This window comes from Erpetoichthys calabaricus, chromosome 9 (genome assembly GCF_900747795.2).
Source record: "Erpetoichthys calabaricus chromosome 9, fErpCal1.3, whole genome shotgun sequence".
NCBI lineage: Eukaryota > Metazoa > Chordata > Cladistia > Polypteriformes > Polypteridae > Erpetoichthys > Erpetoichthys calabaricus.
The window spans coordinates 192373990-192382179 of NC_041402.2; the positions used below are offsets into that span (position 1 = coordinate 192373990).

Consider the following 8190-nt stretch of genomic DNA (forward strand, 5'->3'; position numbering starts at 1 on the left):
GCCAATTTAGAATCGCCGATCGACCTAACCTGCATGTCTTTGGACTGTGGGAGGAAACCGGAGCGCCCGGAGGAAACCCACGCAGACACGGGGAGAACATGCAAACTCCACGCAGGGAGGACCCGGGAAGCGAACCCGGGTCTCCTTACTGCGAGGCAGCAGCGCTTATACATATATATATATATATATATATATATATATATATATATATATATATATATATATATATATATATATATATATGTATATATATATATATATATATATATATATATATATATATATATATATGTATATATATATTATATATATATATTTATGTATATATAGATATAGATATATATATATATATATATATATATATATATATATATATAGATGTATATAGAGATATAGATATATATAGAGATACAGATATATATAGATATACATATATAGATATAGATATATATATATAGATATAGATATATATATATATATATATATATATATATATATATATATATGTATGTATGTCTATATATATATATATATATATATATATATATATATAAATATGTAAGCTTATAAGTACTGCCTTACTTCTCTTTAAGAAAGGAAGATGTAATGATACTTGATTTAAACGATTCCATGTCTTGGTGGGTTTGCGTAGCTTATTGTCAATATCTTTACACCTGTTTTTAAGACTTATTGACTGAAACAGGCTTTCACAAAAAAACTTAGGGCTTTGCTACAGGATACACCCTCCACAAGTTAAGCAAGTAAAAATAAAAGTGTATATTTCTGTTTTGTTTAAACCTTTTAAGTTTGTATGCATAGCCCCATCTGGCTGTTTTAGTTTTTTTTTTTTCTTTCTTCAGTAATATTAAATCTCCTTAAAGAAAAAGAACATATGCATTTTACTTTTTTTGTATCTCTTTAGTAATATTTTAGTGTAAAAGGATAACCAGTATTTAAACCTTTTATGTTACTTTATAAAGTTATTTTACACAATGTTGAAAAATTAATAAGAAAGCTACATATTTTGGCAGCTGTTGCTTTAATTTTCAATGAAATGAAAAAAGCTCTCCAAGAGAAAACCTCAATGAAGAAGAAACAGTTTGCACTCTAAAAAGGAGAAACCCTCATTTATAAAGGTTTGCTGCAGATGACTTGACTGAAAATAAATTAATACTTCCTATGTGTATAATACATATTTATCTATTTTACTTATGCCTTTATTCCAGCAACTTGCAACATCTGAGGTACAATTTGTTACATTACTTTTGTTTTTTGCAGCACAGTCAGGTGAAGTGACTTCCTCAGGGTCACACAGTGGTGTCAGTACCAGGATTTGAACTGACAAGCTCCGGGTTTGCTGAAATATTACTGAAGAAAGAAAAAAAAAAGAAAACGGGCAAATAGGGCTATGCATACAAATGTCCATCCATCCATTATCCAACCCGCTATATCCTAAATACAGGAGCCAATAAGTAGATATGTATATATATATATATATATATATATATATATATATATATATATATATATATATATATATATATAATATGTGAATGTATGTATGTATGTCTATATTTATATGTATATATATATATATATGTAGATATGTAAATTTGTATATGTATATATATATATGTATATGTGGATGTGTATATGTATATACAGTAATCCCTCCTCCATCGCGGGGGTTGCGTTCCAGAGCCACCCGCGAAATAAGAAAATCCGCGAAGTAGAAACCATATGTTTATATGGTTATTTTTATATTGTCATGCTTGGGTCACAGATTTGCGCAGAAACACAGGAGGTTGTAGAGAGACAGGAACATTATTCAAACACTGCAAACAAACATTTGTCTCTTTTTCAAAAGTTTAAACTGTGCTCCATGACAAGACAGAGATGACAGTTCCGTCTCACAATTAAAAGAATGCAAACATATCTTCCTCTTCAAAGAAGTGTGCGTCAGGAGCAAAGCCTGTCAGAAAGAGATAGGAAAGCAAACAATTCAATAGGGCTGTTTGGCTTTTAAGTATGCGAAACACCGCGGCACAAAGCTGTTGAAGGCGGCAGCTCACACCCCCTCCGTCAGGAGCAGAGAAAGAGAGAGAGAGAGAGAGAGTTTGTTTTTCAATCAAAAATCAATACGTGCCCTTCGAGCTTTTAAGTATTGCGAAGCACCGTGCAGCGTGTCGCTTCAGGAAGCAGCGGCACAGAAAGTAGCAACATGAAGATAATCTTTCAGCATTTTTAGACGAGCGTCCATATCGTCTAGGTGTGCGAACAGCCCCCCTGCTCACACACCCTACGTCAGGATCAGAGAAAGTCAGCGCAAGAGAGAGAGAAAAGTAAGCTGGGTAGCTTCTCAGCCATCTGCCAATAGCGTCCCTTGTATGAAATCAACTGGGCAAACCAACTGAGGAAGCATGTACCAGAAATTAAAAGACCCATTGTCCGCAGAAATACGCGAACCAGCAAAAAATCCGCGATATATATTTAAATATGCTTACATATAAAATTCGTGATGGAGTGAAGCCGCGAAAGGCGAAGCGCGATATAGCGAGGGATTACTGTATATGTAGATATGTGTATATGTAGATATGTATATATATGTATATATGTTTATGTATATATATATGTTTACATAACCTCTTTAACACACTAATTCTCTGCTGCGAAGCACGGGTATTTTGCTAGTATATATATATATATATATATGTGTGTGTGTGTGTGTGTGTGTATGCATGTATGTATGTGTGTATATATATATGTATGTGTGTGTATGTGTATCTATGTATGTGTATATGTATATATGTATATGTGTGTGTGTATATATATGTTGATATATATATATATATATATATATATATATATATATATATATATATATATATATATATATATATTTTTGGATGTGTATATGTATATATATGTGTAGATATGTGTATATGTAGATATGTATATATGTATATATATGTTTATGTGTGTGTGTATGTGTGTGTATAGCAACACTCTTAACAATGACAAAATGACAACACAATTACATCGACAATCATGTTACGTTATTTTTAAAATTTTCCTTTTCTTTTTCATAATCTCTTTAACACACTACTTCTCCGCTGCGAAGCGTGGGTATTTTGCTAGTCTTTAATAAAGGAAAGATTTATTTAACAAATTGAGAGCTAAAAAGAAAATTGAATATCTCTGAAAGGCAATCTGAACCAAAGAAATGCAAATTGAGATCAAAAGGCAAAAAGATACTTACAAAAAAGTACTTACAGAATATCTGTTCAAGAAAAACAATCCATACCAACTCACAAGAGACAGTAAGGAAAAAATGGAGATGACTAGGAGATTAATGAAGTGGATTCAGAAAGTTTTCAGACACCTTCACTTTCTGCATACTTTTATGCGTTGAAGATTTAAATGGATAAATTTGCCGTTTTTTCCGTCGGTCTCAACTGGATAATCCATAATGACAAATGGAAAACATTTTTAGAAAGGTTTTCAAATGTATTAAAAATCTAAAACTGAAATCTCTCCTTCCTAGAAGTGTTCAGACCTTTAGCTGTGTTACTCCACATTGACCTCAAGTCCATCTTGTTTGCTTTAATTATAATTGAGATGTTTCTAGAACTTGATTGGAGTCCATTTGTGGCCAATTGAACTGACTGGACATCATTTAGAAAGGCACACTTATACTGTACCTGTGTATGGAAGGTCCCACAATTCATATTTCATGTCTGTACAAAAACCAAGCCATAAAGTCCAAGTAACTCTTTGCAGACCTCCACAATCAAATTGTGGTGAGGCATAGGTTAGAGTGAGGGCATAAAACCATTTCTAAAGCTTTCAGTGTTCTCATAGTGTCCTCAATAACTGTGACATGGAAGAGGTTTGGAACCACCACTACTCTGGCAAAACTGAGTAACCAGGTAAGAAGTACCTTGTTCAGGAAGGTGTCCAAGAACCCAATGACTGCTCTAACAAAGCCACAGAAGTTGTCTGATGTGATTGGAGTACCCATCAAAAGGATGATTATCTCAGCAGTACTCCATCAATTAGACGTTCAAGGTGGATTGGCAGGATGGAAGCCACTTTTGAGTAAAAGGCATATGGCATTCTAAAGGATTTCGAGAACATGAGGAAGAAGATTTTCTGATCTTATGAGACAAAAATTAAACAGTTTGGACACACTTCAAGCACTAAGTTCGGTGAAGACCAGGTACTGCTCATCACCTGCCTGGTGGTAGCAGCACCATGATATGGGGGTGCTTGTCAGCAGCAGGGACGTGGGAGACTGGTCAGAATTGGGGGATAGGATGAATGCAGCCAATCTCAGAAAGGTCCTTGAAGAAAACCTTTTGAATGCATGTGACCTCAGACTGGGACAACATTTTAATGCCCTCAGGCATACAGCCAAGACCACACCAGATTGTCTTCCAGACAATTCTCTGATTGTCCTTGATTTTTCCCAAACTTAAACCGCATGGAACATGTGTGGGGAAACCTGAAGATGATTCCCATCCAAATCCAAGCATGGAAAAGACTAACCAAAAAGACTAACTAAGGACTGACAAAGAAGAAGAAGCTGGAACTGCTGCAAAAGGGACTTCTACAAAGTATTGAATGAGAGGCCTGAATACTTGATCAATAAGAAATTTCAGTTTTTAATTTGTAATAAATTTGCAAACCTTTCTGATCACAAGTTTTAATTTTGCAATTACGGGTTATTCTGTTCAGATTGTGGCAAATTTATCCAATTTAAAATAAAATCTTCAACACACAACAAATTGAGTTGAAAGTGAAGGGGTCTGAATACTTTCTGAATGCAATGTAAGGAAGGAAATTTATAAAGTAAAATGAATTCCATGAAAGAACAAAGAATAATCCAAAAACATGTTCACCACAAAGGCCTGGGAAGTTCATATCAATTTGTATAGCTGGTTGGCCATTTTTCCTGTTCCATTATGATTTTTCACCTGTTACCATGGATGGAGAATGGGCAGGCCAGATAAGCCAGGAAAACAGGATAAGGAGATAATAGCAAAATCAGAGTGGACATCCTTTAACCGTCACCTTATCCCCTCCTTTAACCGTCACCTTATCGTGGTGGAGGGGTTTGCGTGTCCCAATGATCCTAGGAGCTCTGTTGTCCGGGGATTTATGCCCCTGGTAGGGCCACCCAAGGCAAACTGGTCCTAGGTGAGGGATGAGACAAAGAGCGGTTAAACAAACCTCCTATGAAGAAAAACAATTTTGGACGGCGTTTTCCCTTGCCCGGACGCGGGTCACAGGGGCCCCACTCTGGAGCCAGGCCTGGAGGTGGGGCTCGATGGCGAGCGCCTGGTGGCCGGGCCTGCACCCATGGGGCTCGGCCGGGCACAGCCCGAAGAGGCAACGTGGGTCCCCCTTCCCATGGGCTCACCACCTATGGGAGGGGCCAAGGAGGTCGGGTGCAGTGTGAGTTGGGTGGTGGCCGAAGGCGGGGACCTTGGTCCGATCCTCGGCTACAGAAACTGGCTCTTGGGACATGGAATGTCACCTCTCTGAAGGGGAAGGAGCCTGAGCTAGTGCGCGAAGTTGAGAGGTTCCGGCTAGATATAGTCGGACTCACCTCGACGCACAGCTTGGACTCTGGAACCAATCTCCTTGAGAGGGGCTGGACTCTCTACCACTCTGGAGTTGCCCCCGGTGAGAGGCGCCGAGCAGGTGTGGGTATACTTATTGCCCCCCGACTTGGAGCCTGTACATTGGGGTTTACCCCGGTGGACGAGAGGGTAGCCTCCCTTCGCCTTCGGGTGGGGGGACGGGGTCCTAACTGTTGTTTGTGCGTATGCACCGAACAGCAGTTCGGAGTACCCACCCTTTTTGGAGTCCCTGGAGGGGGTGCTAGAGGGCATACCTTCTGGGGACTCCCTCGTTCTGCTGGGAGACTTCAATGCTCACGTGGGCAATGACAGTGAGACCTGGAAGGGCGTGATTGGGAGGAATGGCCCCCCTGATCTGAACCCGAGCGGTGTTTTGTTATTGGACTTCTGTGCTCGTCACGGATTGTCCATAATGAACACCATGTTCAAGCATAGGGGTGTTCATATGTGCACTTGGCACCAGGACACCCTAGGCCTCAGTTCGATGATCGACTTTGTGGTCGTGTCGTCGGACTTGCGGCCACATGTCTTGGACACTCGAGTGAAGAGAGGGGCGGAGCTGTCAACTGATCACCACCTGGTGGTGAGTTGGCTTCGATGGTGGGGGAGGATGCCGGTCAGGCGTGGTAGGCCCAAACGTGTTGTGAGGGTCTGCTGGGAACGTCTGGCAGAGCCCCCTGTCAGAAGTAGCTTCAACTCCCACCTCCGGCAGAACTTCGACCACATCCCGAGGGAGGTGGGGGACATTGAGTCCGAATGGGCCATATTTCGTGCCTCTATTGTTGAGGCAGCTGACCGGAGCTGTGGCCGTAAGGTGGTCGGTGCCTGTCGTGGCGGCAATCCCCGAACCCGCTGGTGGACACCGGCGGTGAAGGATGCCATCAAGCTGAAGAAGGAGTCCTACAGGACCCTTTTGTCCTGTGGGACCCCGGAGGCAGCTGATAGGTACCGGCAGGCCAAGCGGAATGCGGCTTTGGTGGTTGCTGAGGCAAAAACTCGGGCGTGGGAGGAGTTTGGGGAGGCCATGGAGAATGACTTTCGGACGGCTTCGAGGAGATTCTGGTCCACCATCCGGCGTCTCAGGAAGGGGAAGCAGTGCAGTGTCAACACTGTATATGGTGGGGATGGTGCGCTGCTGACCTCGACTCGGGACGTTGTGGGTCGGTGGGGGGAATACTTCGAAGACCTCCTCAATCCCATTAACATGCCTTCCAATGAGGAAGCAGAGCCTGGGGACTCAGAGGTGGGCTCCCCCATCTCTGGGACTGAGGTCACCGAGGTGGTCAAAAAACTCCTTGGTGGCAGGGCCCCGGGGGTGTATGAGATACGCCCGGAGTTCCTCAAGGCTCTGGATGTTGTAGGACTGTCTTGGCTGACACGCCTCTGCAACATCGCATGGACATCAGGGACAGTGCCTCTGGATTGGCAGACCGGGGTGGTGGTCCCCCTCTTTAAGAAGGGGGATCGGAGGGTGTGTTCCAACTACAGAGGGATCACACTCCTCAGCCTCCCTGGAAAAGTCTATTCAGGGGTCCTGGAGAGGAGGGTCCGTCGGATAGTCGAGCCTCGGATTCAGGAGGAACAGTGTGGTTTTCGTCCTGGTCGCGGAACAGTGGACCAGCTCTATACCCTTAGCAGGGTCCTGGAGGGTGCATGGGAGTTTGCCCAACCAGTCTACATGTGTTTTGTGGACTTAGAAAAGGCATTCGACCGTGTCCCTCGGGGAATCCTGTGGGGGGTACTCCGAGAGTATGGGGTACCGGCCCCCCTGATAAGGGCTGTTCAGTCCCTGTACGATCGGTGCCAGAGCTTGGTCCGCATTGCCGGCAGTAAGTCGAACCCGTTTCCAGTGAGAGTTGGACTCCGTCAGGGCTGCCCTTTGTCTCCGATTCTGTTCATAACTTTTATTTGACAGAATTTCTAGGCGCAGCCAGGGTGTTGAGGGGGTCCGGTTTGGTGGGCTCAGGATTGGGTCACTGCTTTTTGCAGATGATGTTGTCCTGTTTGCTTCATCAGGCCGTGATCTTCAGCTCTCTCTGGATCGGTTCGCAGCCGAGTGTGAAGCGGCTGGGATGAGAATCAGCACCTCCAAATCCGAGACCATGGTCCTCAGCCGGAAAAGGGTGAAGTGCCCTCTCAGGGTTGGTAGCGAGATCCTGCCCCAAGTGGAGGAGTTCAAGTATCTCGGGGTCTTGTTCACGAGTGAGGGAAGAATGGAGCGTGAGATCGACAGGCGGATCGGTGCGGCATCCGCAGTAATGCGGGCATTGCATCGGTCTGTCGTGGTGAAAAAGGAGCTGAGCCGCAAGGCGAAGCTCTCAATTTACCAGTCGATCTATGTTCCTACCCTCACCTATGGTCATGAGCTATGGGTAGTGACCGAAAGAACGAGATCGCGAATACAAGCGGCTGAAATGAGTTTCCTCCGCAGGGTGTCTGGGCTTTCCCTTAAAGATAGGGTGAGAAGCTCAGTCATCCGGGAGGGGCTCAGAGTAGAGCCGCTGCTCCTCCGCATCGAGAGGAGTCAGATGAGGTGGCTCGGGCA

General features: G+C 43.1%; 1 protein-coding gene across 1 annotated transcript in view; it reads right to left on the reverse strand.

Annotated features, from left to right (window-relative positions):
* Window positions 1-8190, reverse strand: part of LOC114642067 (uncharacterized) — a 94464-nt gene that overhangs the window by 7713 nt on the left and 78561 nt on the right. The gene's annotated exons all lie outside the window — the stretch shown is intronic.